Source organism: Ambystoma mexicanum, chromosome 12, assembly GCF_040938575.1.
Source record: "Ambystoma mexicanum isolate Mex_15411 chromosome 12, UKY_AmexF1_1, whole genome shotgun sequence".
NCBI classification, from domain to species: Eukaryota; Metazoa; Chordata; class Amphibia; order Caudata; family Ambystomatidae; genus Ambystoma; species Ambystoma mexicanum.
In genome coordinates this window covers 588,222,252-588,234,765 of record NC_090936.1, presented here as the reverse complement: position 1 = coordinate 588,234,765, position 12,514 = coordinate 588,222,252, and the positions used below count along the sequence as shown (strand labels likewise).

The 12,514-nt window shown below is 43.4% G+C and overlaps 1 protein-coding gene across 1 annotated transcript in view; it reads right to left on the bottom strand.

Annotated features, from left to right (window-relative positions):
- Positions 1–12,514, bottom strand: part of LOC138513838 (MLX-interacting protein-like) — a 652,779-nt gene that overhangs the window by 207,690 nt on the left and 432,575 nt on the right. The window lies entirely within an intron of this gene.

Below are 12,514 nucleotides of genomic sequence, written 5' to 3'. Positions count from 1 at the left end.
CTTGAGGACAGGAATAGGGCCAAACTACAGAATGGCCAAAGAACAAGCAAAACACCTTGTGGCATGGCGATCATTGGGTACTAGCCACCTTCAGTAGCCATTTGTGATAAACTAGAAGTGCACAAGTAAAATGTTACAAACAACAGTTTTCAACAACAATAAAAAAATCCCTGCTACCACCAGCCTGTCTGAGGCACATATAAAAAGTAACCAAAAACCCAAAAGGTAAAAACTTAGAAGTATACAAAGTATCATATTTGCACTATAAGGTGGTGTGTGTAATTGTAAAAATACAAGAATTCTAAAAAAAAAAAGTCTTAGGGACTTCAAGAATGTGGCACTTAGTTTCAGGAGAGTGTGAGTGGGACCAAAGTTCAAACAAAAGATATTATTAACTTAAATGTCAGGATGGTAGAATCCTATCTTGCCCTATGATGAGGTGGGATTTCCCGACCTGAACGAAACTAAGGAAAGCCTGAATCAAAGAGTTCAACTTAAAAGTCTGTGTGTACAAAACCTACTCTTGCCCTCACAACTAAAGCTAACCAATGTGTATGGATATTAATAAAGGAACTAGTGTTTAACTCAAGCCTATACAATACAGTTCTAAACAATCCTAGGGGTTCCCTTCCCCATGTTCCAAGCAAGTTTCATTTATAAGGGTTTTGTTCATACCCCATCTTTTAATGGCATTCTTTCACACTTGCCCCCCTCTTTCGGTAGTTTATTTTCCCATGGACACTTTGGCTGTCCTTCAATATTCGCTTTGTCCATAAAGTTTGATTTCATTCAATATTTAATATGTCCAAATTCAAAGTTTCATTCAGTTCAGGGCTCAATATGCATCCATTAGGTTCCAATTCATACTTTCCATCAGTTCGGAATTTAAGATACATTTGTATGCCTAATTTCACCTTTCAGTACAATTCAGTGTTTAAGATGCATTTGTTACACTTCATTTCGTAGTACTGTTTAGTTCGGTATTCAATATACATTTGTTGTATTAAGTTTCAAGTACCCATTTAACTCAGGGTTTAAATTGCATTTGTTAAGCTCAAGTTCATAACTTTCTGTTCAGTTTGGTATTCAATATACATTAGTTGCACTAGTTTACAAGACTGTTACTTGTTTCCGGTCTGTTTTCTTTTTTTTTTTTTAATTATTTTTATTCAAACAAAACAAAAATACAACAAAACATAAATAAAAACTTTCAACAACATAACCACTGCACCCCCCCCCACCCCCTTATGAGCCTATTTGTTCCTCGCCCTCTGTATCTGTTCCGTGTGTCAGGGCTTCGCTGCTTCCGGATTCTGCTGGGGCCAATACTGCTCCAAACATTTCAGCTATCAGCAGTTTCCATGCCATGCGGGAGCCCATTTCCTCATCCCCCCGTGCTACTAGCCTCTTGCCACACAACTGTTTCAGCCTCCGCCCATTTTTGTAGGTCCTTCCACCACACCTCCACCCGCGGCCTGTGACACTCCTTCCATCCCATGGCGATCCTACGTTTCGCGAGCACGTATGCCAGATCTTTCAATTTCCCAACATGTTTGCGTTTCCGCGCTCTGGGATACCCCCCCAGCAGGCAGGCCCAGGCCGAGTCTATTATGAGCGTGACCCCCTTCTCCGCTAGCTTCTGTGCAACCTCCCCCCAATAGACTTCAATTACCGGGCACGCCCAGAACATGTGTGTCATGTCTGCGTTCTCTTCGTCACACTTGGGGCAAGCCTGGCGCCCCACATTTCTGAACCTTGATATTCTCCGAGGGGTCATGTATGCCCTGTGCGTTATGTAGAACTGCAGTTGTTTAAACCTGGCATTTCTCGACACCACCTTGTGATATCCCAAAGCCCGTTCCCACATCCCATCCTCCATCGGGGCTCCCATCTCTGTTTCCCATTCTGATCTCAAATGCACCAGATCCCTCCCGATCTTAGTCATCAACATCTCGTACAACCTGGACACCTCATGCCCACCCTCTGATGTATCGTATATCACCTCGACGGCGGTGTCCGGCTCCTCCGCCAAAATGGCTTCAGGCCACCTACTCCTAATCTCCTGTACTACCCTGTGATAAGTGACATATTGGCCACCGTGCAGTCCTGACGTTGTCCCAAGTTCCCCAAACTCCGCAATAGCCCCTTCCTGCCAGATGTCTCCCAAGGTGACTAGACCCACCGACTCCCAATAAGTCCTAATGATTACCCTCAGTTGCCTGTCCCCCTTCGTCAGCGCGACCAGCGGTATCTGCGGGACACACGGGAAAGGGTCTCCCATCATGCGGCAGGCTCGGCGCCACATGTTCCATCCCACCAACAGCATCTTAGGGCGCTCGCTCATATCCGAGCTAGCCACCCAGATCATTTCCCCGCAAGTAAAAAGGAGCACAGTCCCTCCCGAACAACCTGTGTTCAGGGGTCTCCTCATCAGAGAGCCACCTAGCCACATACTGCAGTTGTGCCGATACATAATACGCCTCGAAATTAGGCAGTTTAATACCGCCTTTCTCATAGAAGTTCTGCAGCTTCCATAATGCAACTCTGTGTCGGGTACCATGGCACAAAAAGTCTCTGCACATACTGTGCAGCTTAACAAAAAACTTCCTAGGGATCATATAAGGGATATTGTTGAAATAATGCAAAAGTCGGGGCAGGACCACCATTTTAAGCATAGCCCCTCGACCCATCATCGCTAGGGGCAACCTTTCCCAAAACCTCATGCATTTCCCAATTTTTTCTATAGCGATTTCAGTGTTGTGCTTGTGTTCTTCTTCAATAGAGTGATACACGTCTATCCCCAAGTAGCGGAATGAACCCGTCGCACACGGAATCTGCAACACAGGTAACCTCTCTACCTCCCCAGCGGGAATAGACAAGATTTTTGAGGGTTCACCGCTATACCGGACAGCTTGGCATACCGCTCCATCACTTGTTTCCGGTCTGTTAGTAGCGCACCGGTGCTCAAGTGAATTCTCCAACACTCACCAGCTCTCTGCGTCTCCTTCCGATGGCCTCTGTAGATCTCTCTCTCTCTCTGCTTGCGAGGCCGGCGAGACATCTGTTGTGTGCCCCGCTCCGACGCCGGTGATTTTCCTCTACATACCGGCAATGAGATAGGGTTCTCTGCGGATTTGGACAGCGCCCCTTCTCTCCCTGGTGCGCCTGCAGCTCCTGCTGCTGGCTTGCAATTCTGGAGGCTCCCACAACTGTGACAATACTATGGCCCACTTGCCTTGGATCCACAAGTTCCCTGGGTGATCTTCAGGAGTCCTGGTTCCTGCTCCAGGCCCACCACGGCTGCCTCCACACAAAACGGGCCCTCTACAGGTCTCTCCCACGCAAGCCTCCCTGTTCCTCCTCTGTTCTCTCACCCTCATTTTATACACGTGCAACCGCTTAACAGGTTGCAGGTGTGGATCCTTGCCTAGATTTGCCGGACCATGATTAAAGGGACATGCCCGACTCTCCTTACACTCTGCAGGCATCTTCCTCATCCCAATACCAAAGTGATAAAATTGAGGTGTAGTGTTTCCTACTCTCAGTCTCCTCTTCTTTGTCCCAGTACTTTCAAATGTTACATGTGGGGAAATGAAAGGAGGGGTCTTGCAGTAACCCATAGTGGTCGGGGAAGTGTTTGATTGGTCATCAATAGGGAAAGGGGGATACCATGTCTCGCCTGTGTGTGCCCCACTCCCAATCCCCAAGGACCCTCTACCCAGGTGATCCACCCTTGCTTCTCCACCCCCATGTTCGGGATCCAAGATCGATGGCCTTTCCCTGGCCACCCGAGAAGAGGATCCAGGAGTTTTAGGAGGACACACTAAAGCACACAATAATTAAATCAGTTAGAAAAATAAAGTTACTTACTTAAGGCATTATTGAAACACTGAGAAATGAAACTAGCAAGTTGTACTATTACAAAACACTCTATAATACAAATATATATAATCACCTTACTAGAAATCAGATAACGTATTCAAGCAATGGAGGTAAGTAAGTTAGATGCAGTAATTGAGGGAAACCAATCACAAGAACAAGATCGTAACTTGAAAAGTCCAAACCCTAAAATGAATGAGGCCTTGTGCCCAAAAACGACAGCGTTCAACACACATTTGTATTTGTATTTGTTAGGGAGAATTCTCAGAAATGTGCGCGGAGTCCGGTGCAGAGTCCAGTCTGCCTCCAGTCTTGGCTGTTACCTGTTGTGTGAGGAGCTGCACTACGTGTTCAGTCCCCTTTCTATTACTATTTTCTCTACCTTCAAAAGCCTTTCCAGCGCGCGGCGCAGAGTCCGGCGCAGAGTCCGGCGCAGAGTCCGGTATGCCTCCAGTCCGCCTTCAGCGCTGAAGCTGCACAAGAAACAGTTTGCTTTTGGTAGCCGGTAAGGCACAAAAATGGTAATTGATACTCGACCACAAACTCGTTTAACGAAATTGAACGCTCGCAACCGCGGCTAACTGTCTTTAACAAACGAAACTGCGGCGTCAGTAGTAAGTGTCTTTATTGACACGTTCCCATCCCTCCCTTTGTCCTCCTCCTCCTCCCTTGCCCCCGTCCTTGCCCTCTCCTCTTCCCCGGTCCAATGTGTCGACGTCAGACAACCTGCTAGCCCGCTATTATCTGTTGCCGGCGGTGAGGCTACAATAGCAACAAATGTTTCAGTCCAAACAGCTGCCGTATCGCCGGTGGACGTGCAGGCGCTTAACACTGAAAAGCTAGTACTTGCAAATGAAACGTGCACAAAGCCGGGGGCTGCGTCTGTAAATATAAACGAAGTGCAGCAGCTGCTGTGTCGCTGGTTGACGTGCATGCGCTCAACACTGAAAAGCTAGTACTTGCAAATGAAACGTGTATAAAGCCGGGGGCTACGGCTCCAAATATAAATGAAGGATCAAAATTCAATGTTGCCGCGTCAATCGCTGCTGCACTGACAGCCGAGGTATATAGTGCAGACATCGAAGTGTGCTATACGTCTGACCACGCGTCTCGGAATCTGCAAGTAAAAGTGTCTTTAACAGCCGAGAATGATATTCCTATGAATGTGGCACCAAATTTACTGCTACTCTTAGTTGATATGCATACATTCAACATTGGGAACACTCAAGTTCAGACATCTGAGCCAACTGGGCTGGTGGAAATTGACACTGCTTCCTTTTAATCTCCTTTTTATGTCACAGTCATTGAACTCCTTTGGCTCTAAAACTTCCAAATGGTATAGGAGACCATACAAACTTTTCCTTTGTTCCTCCAATAATCATTAGCAAAAAACAAACCTTGCTGAACGTAGATTGTCATACATCACATCCTGCCATCAGATTGAATGTCTTAACACCAAGTCCGGAAGAATGCTCATCTACAATATTGGAAAGGGGAAAAGAAAGACCCTTTCAAAATATAAACAGAAATGACATCGGATCTACTGCTAATGTTGAACAAATCAAATCTGGCCTTGCAGTCAGAAGAGCTGCTGCAGATAGCATGGCTATCGGAATTGAGTCGGATTTTTCCAGCATTGATGCAGCACGTCCGTCAGCAATCTCTAAATCTCAGTCTTCGATGCCGACAAATGCTTGTAAAAAAAGCCTAAGAGTGGATTTAGCAGGGCGAGAAGCACGGCTGACTGAGCGGCTGACAGCTGATTACCAGACTGTAAAAAACATATTGATTAACAGCTTCTCAAAAGCCGCACTAAGTGCGACCACCGTAAAAGAAATTCTACCCTCTAATATTGAGAAAGGAGAAAAGTTTCTTCACAAATCAAAGAATGACACTTTCAAATCTTGGACCAGCACACCTTATCAAAAAGAAGCTTATGGTCAGCAAAATATGACCAATACCTCGACGGTAAATCTGAACCTCAGCTCCATTAAGGAGCTAAGTGGTAATCCTTGCCACCACCGAAATCTCGAAACAGTTCAACAACCTTCAACAAATGAATGGCGATCATGTCAACGTGAAGAACCGTCCATTCAGGATCTTGAGTCAGAAACTCTCAATAAAGAGAACCTGTCAGTGGCAGCCGGGATACAGATCCATAACAATGTATTAGCAGCTACATCGCTAGCGCTGATCCCGTTTATCAAGCTATATGAAACTCTAAGTGAAACAGCAAAAGACCAAAATGCCTTGCTGCACAACTTGATAACCAAAGTATCGTCACTGGAAGAAAACAATACCCAGCTATTAGCAAGAGTCGAACGTGAGGCCGAGATTTCCTTTCAATGGCAAAATCGGCTAGGAGACCTTGCAATGAGAGATCACACTGATAAAACCGATCAAATGGAAGCCATTCTGGAAATATTGAAGTGGTTTCGGCATTCCAAATCAGTGAGCCTGGTGGCCAACGATGTTGCGCCCGAAGAGAGACATCCACAGCCTTCTGAAAGGGAAAGCGAAATTACTAAAAAAAACTTGATTTTTCGTGGAAAATAAAATAATAAATCCATGAGTAATATTGCTCATGACAAGAGAAATGGTACAGACCAAATCACTGAAGTAAGTAGCGTGACTATTGACACACGCAATCCAAAAGCTGCACAAATTTCAAAAGATTCTTCTGAAAGTACTCACCTAAGTGAAATCCAACTTCCAACTTGCAGCCCATTACGAAATAACAATCTACCTATTGCTGCGCCTTCGAATGACCAAATAAAAAATGATGTTGCCTTACCCCCTCCGAAAGGAAGTTTAAACACTTTTGGTATCTTTATGTGGTCGGCAAAAATGATTGATTCCACACATCAGATCAAACCGATTGAAAAGAAAACAAGAGCTCCTATCAATCAACACATTCTCATTAAGAAGAAATCTAATGTGAGTACATGTCGACTGAAAACCAAACAGATTGTTAGGAATCTTTCGACTCCGCAAAAGCTTGGTCTCTTTTCTCGCTGTCCATAAAATGTTCAGCAAGATGACTCAGACAGTGACATCAATTGTATTAAGGTCGAAAGCAATTCCAAAACCAAACGTCGCGGGAAAAGCAAATCGAAACAAAAGACGAAGAATTGAGTCTGACTCTGGTTCAGATAAGAATGACTTAAGTGTCACTGATTTATGCGACTTATCCACATATTCAGTGGAATCTGATAAATCGAGGTTGCCAGCCCTGATGTAGAAATTTCACGTTCTGCCGTGAAGAATATTCAACGTGTGAAACAAATCCAGCAAGCCCAAAAAGTTAAAAATGATTCATCAAAAAATGCAGCAATGAATGCGACCTCTAGCCTTTCCTGGGAGAAAACAGTAACCCATAAACAGAGGACGGTCGAGGTTAGCGATCAAAAAACAAGATTGATCTCGACAAACTTAAATCCCAAGTTGACGGCGGCGCAATGGAAAAAACTAAAGTTAACAAAATTAAAAGAGCCACCGACTTCGCTGCCGACACACGATCACAAGTATTGGAATATCAGGCTTGAGAATATTTTCTCTGATGAGAATGAGGTAAATTTAAACTGCAGAAACGTGATATGTTTGCTGCATAATTTCACATCCTTAAGAACGATAACCTCAAATGATATAGCAATTGTTGAATACATCCCGGAAGACTCACTGGATAAGGTCTAGGTACACATAAACTCTCAGGCAGTTGAAAATACATTAATTACAGCAAAAGATGAACTGCTGTCGTATGGTTTCGACTTAACACTATAATCCAAACAAACCAAAGAAGCAACCGAGAAAGGAGTGTTGGAAGACCGTGAGCCCTCCCATGAGCAAAGACTTGAAGCTCTTAGGAAACAATTCAACATAAAGGAGGGAGCAAACGCTGCCTATAAAGCTCCCTCAAATCTGTTTCACAAAACACTTCACATAGAGCTTAGCTATTGCAAACCACCAGAGAAGATGTTAATGTGCTTATATCATGGAACACTAGAGGTTTTCAACATCTGTTTCAGAACTTTGAAGCATCCTTGGAAAATAATTTTGCAGTATGCCTCCAGGAGACGTGGTTGCGGGAGGTGCCATCAAATGACGGATATTCTATGATTTTGAATCCAGCTGGGAAAAATTAGTTTGGACGTCCTTTTTCCGGGCTATTGACTATGATAAATAATGCAAACGGTTGGGAGATTTTGCAGTTCTTTCCCCCAAATCTGTTTGTCCAGGGAACAATTCTGCAGAACAAATTTGGCTCTGGCACATGACCAAAATACCTGGTTCTGCTTAACACATATTGGAATACCGCGATGATTTCTTCATGTCATTTCATTCAATCGATAACAAAACTCATCGATGATAGTATGGAACTGTACATGGATTTAAAGGTGATCCTATGCGGCAACCTAAATTTCTCGTGGTTCGACGACCGTAGGATTCTGACAAAGCAAAAGCACCAAACAAATACCACCTGTAGAGGCTATCAATTTCAAGCAGCAATGGATGCCAGAAATTGTCAGATGTTGAACGGTCAAATAAAAGGAGATATTCCCCCGATTTATACATGGCAGCGTGATGGCAGCAAAAAAATAATTGATTACATCTGGGCCTCAAATACCATGTCTGACGAGATTGTGTATCTGAAGATCTTGAAATCAACGCTCAGCGACCATAATCTGGTTGAGTTAACTTGGAAGGCGTCTCCTAAAACAACCGTAGGGCTATTTATTCAGTCTGTAGAAGTAAACCAAAGAGGCAACAGACTTAAAATAAATAGCCAACAAATGAGGATCTTAAATGAAAAGATGTCTTCAGAAGCAGTTACGGCAAAGGATAAATTAAATTATACTTCACTACTGGCAGAATTTCAAAGCAAGTTTAACCATCCAAATAGTTGCATATATACAAAGAAAAATGAATTTAGTGCAGTGGTCTGTCAAAAAAAAAAAAAAAGCAATTGCAACAAGATCTGCGAAAATTAAAAAAGGTTCAGATCCTAATAAGCTAGCACTAATGAAACGCTTAAAAACGAAATACCGCAACTGGTTGAAATGTTTTGCAACAAAGAGATCAAGAGCTTGGCGACCAAATCTTAAAGTTAATTATCTGTCATCAGACAAAAGAACTATGGAGCATAATAAACAACAAGGCTGTCTTCCAGAAAGCTAAGATTCACCATGGGATATCGAAAGCAAGCTGGCAACAACACTTTGTGAAGGTTTTCAGGGCAAATGAAAACAGAACGATCGATGAAGCTTCCCCATCTGCTCATTCTTGGGACATAATTGAATCAAGCGAGGGCATTGTAACAGCAATTAAACACCTAAAAAACTTGCGAGCTGCTGGACCTGATGGCCTCACAAATGTGATGCTAAAAGCAAAAAATGAGCAGTGGGCAACCTTTATTGATCATTTGTTTCGAGCAATAGCTACCACAAAGTTGCTCCCTGAATCTTGGAACTCTGCCATTATCGTTCCCATATTCAAGAAAGGCAGTCGGGCCGATCCGGCAAACTATCGTCCCATTGCCCTCTTGGACATTGTTGGTAAGATATTTGCAACCTTTCTACAGCAGAAGCTTTCAAAGTGGGCCATTATTTTGGGTCACTTCGATATACGCCAGACTAGCTTTACACAGGGAGTTGGAACAGAACTGAACTTGACCATATTGAATGTGCTGAAATTGGAAGCCTTACAACAAGGTAAAAATCTGTTTAACGCATTCATAGATATGAAACAAGCGTTTGACTCACTCGACTGACAAAAATTGTGGGAAAAACTGAAAAACTGGTCTTGTCCGCTTGAACTATTGCAGCCAATAATGGCTCTTCAAAAAGACACCTCCATCAGAGTGTGAATAAACGAAGCCGGTGAGCTCTCCGAAAAGATAATGACCAATAAGGGAGTCAAACAGGAGTGCCCTCTGGCTGCACTTCTCTTCAAATTATTCATATCAGATGTTTCAGAAGATTTTCCTCAGGTCCGATGCTTTCCCCCAAAAATAAATGGCCAAAGCATCAGCTGGACAATCTACGCTGATATTGTCTTAATGGACACAAGACCTATTGGGCTTCAAAGACTCCTATTGGCTCTAGAAAAGTATTTAAATGATAACTCCCTGCAAATTAATGTAGATAAGACAAAGATTATAGCAATTGGAAATTCTTCCAAAAGATTAATCAAACATTTTGGATGGAAACTCGCCGATGTGCAGATACAACATATCTCAATGGTTCGATATCTAGGCGTCCAATTCAATACCTCAATCAGAGAACATGAATGGATGACAGATTTAAAACAACGCATGGTGACTTTTTCGCTCCAAGGGCCATAGCTACATGCCGAATACAGGAAATTGACTCTGAAACCCGTATTAATCTTCTACACTCAAAAAGTGATTCAGTCAATCACTTTCGGCGCTGAGGCTGGCTGGAATTTAAATCCAGTGGTCCTCCCTTGAAGGATTGTTTTGGAGACGTATTCTCAAGCTTCCAAAGAGTACCTCAATGATTTCCATAAGGCATGAGCTAGGAATGGAATCCATGTACAACATAGTTGTCTGGAAATCGTTGGCTATGATACGGAAGATGTTGTTAGAAGATCAGGTACCTGCATATCAAATTCTCTCAGCAGCTCGACCAAACCAATATCATGGTATTCTGTTAAAATGGATCCCTAGACTAAAACAGATCCTAGAATATACAGACAAACTGGGAAACACTTCTAGCAATGCCACAAATTGCTAAAAAAAAGTTAACATGGAATTGGATCCAAAATTTGGAACAAAGCAACCTTTTGATCTCGTCGATTGACTTGGGGCCATCAGCAAACAGCCTAGATCGTCTTCCGAGATATCTCCAAAAATTTCCTTCAAGGAAACATCGCAATAAATTTCTGAGATTTCGGCTAAATGCATATAAAACAAAGGAGATTCTATGGAGGAGACGAGATGCTAACATCAATAATAACCTATGTAGGTTCTGTGAACAATCAGTTGAATCAGTGAAACATCTGATCACAGAGTGTCAAAAACGAACGCAGTCAAGAAATCGTCATCTTGAAATGTTTGTTCCTGCAGACGGCGACATGGACAAATGGTTGCATTGGATACTGTCTAGTAATAATGTACCTCGCACATGTGCAATATGTGATTTCCTGGAAAATAACCTGAAAGACCAAATCTCCTAGCCACTGAATGTTACCGATGTCTATGCTGCATGTTAAGCAATGCTTGGATATCAAACATTGATTGTAGCCATATGTGAAGTTGAGTAGAGTGAACAAGTGAACATTTTGATTGCAATTGAAGTTTGAATACAAACTAATTGTTACAAATGAAATAAAAAATAAAAATAAAAAAAAGAAATGTGCTAATTCCTCTCTACCTTAGACACCCCAGCAACTTTGCTGGATTTTGAGGACTTGAATTTTTTTTAACCTGAAGAGAGTGAGAACCTTTTTCCTCACTCATGTATTTTAATGTGATTTTGAACACTGTTTCCTTTGGTTGTAGAGTCTGACAAACTCCATAGGCATCATCTTTTACATACTTTCTCTTGGATAAACTACAATTTCTAAGAGCAATAAAGTGAAATTGACTTTACTTAAACGTGTCACTTTCTAGACCCAGTATACACTATCTTACAATAGGTTACTGGAGGGGTTACTTGGTATCCCCTTTGTGTCTAGCTTCTCATGCAACATTTTTATGTTACCCTTTCCTCGATGAATTTCTGGTGGCAGTGGTTTACTTTTAACTACCGTGTTGTGCATTCACCACGGGCTGCATTCGCAGCTGCAGTAAGCACCAAAGGGTGCCATTTTTGTCAAAATAGCCCGATCTTCTTTTTTCACCATTTCTTTGTGGAAAGGTCCTTCTTGAGATTTACTCTGCGTGCCAAACCAGGGTTGGTACTTTTGTTCATTTTTCCTTTGGCGGGATTCACAAGTGAAGCCCGCCTCTGGCACCAGGGTGTCTGGCGGGGGCAGGAAGCGAGGGAGGTGCCCAAAACTCCCTTTGCTTAGTCTCCTAGGAGACAGGAATGCACTCTTAGGTGATTGGCCGGCTGGCTGTCCGGCAAGGACAGCCAACCTGCGTGGTGACCGACAGCTAAGCTGGAATGAATGGGAGAAACCTGCATAAAAGGCAAGGCTTTTTGGCTTGGAAGGCAGAGTCGACCACTGGACGAAGGAATCCGAAGAAGAACTTGAAGAGGATGCCTGCTGCAACTCCTGGACTGTTGGTTTGCCCGGTGAAGCCCTGATGCTGTGCTGAAACTCAAAATCCGTATCGACAGAGAAGCCCGGCAAGGACGACTTCTCCCTTTGAGTTGGTGGGACCAATTAACTCCAAAGTAAGCCACCTGGACATCCTCTCGGAGTTGGTTGAATTTCCACTGCAGTCGCTGCTGGAACCGAATAGCCAGGGAGTGGAACACCAGAATGTGTGCGTTGCTTTTAAGCTGGCCAAGAGCTCCAGGAAGATCCTCCGGACTCCCAGAAAGCAGGACGGACCGAGCCTGAGCCCCCTCAACAGAGTGCAGAACCCCAGAAGCAAGGAAAGTCCATCTCGACAGCCAGGAACCGCAGTGTTGCTATTTGCGGTAGACGTTGTTAGGTAAGATTTCCA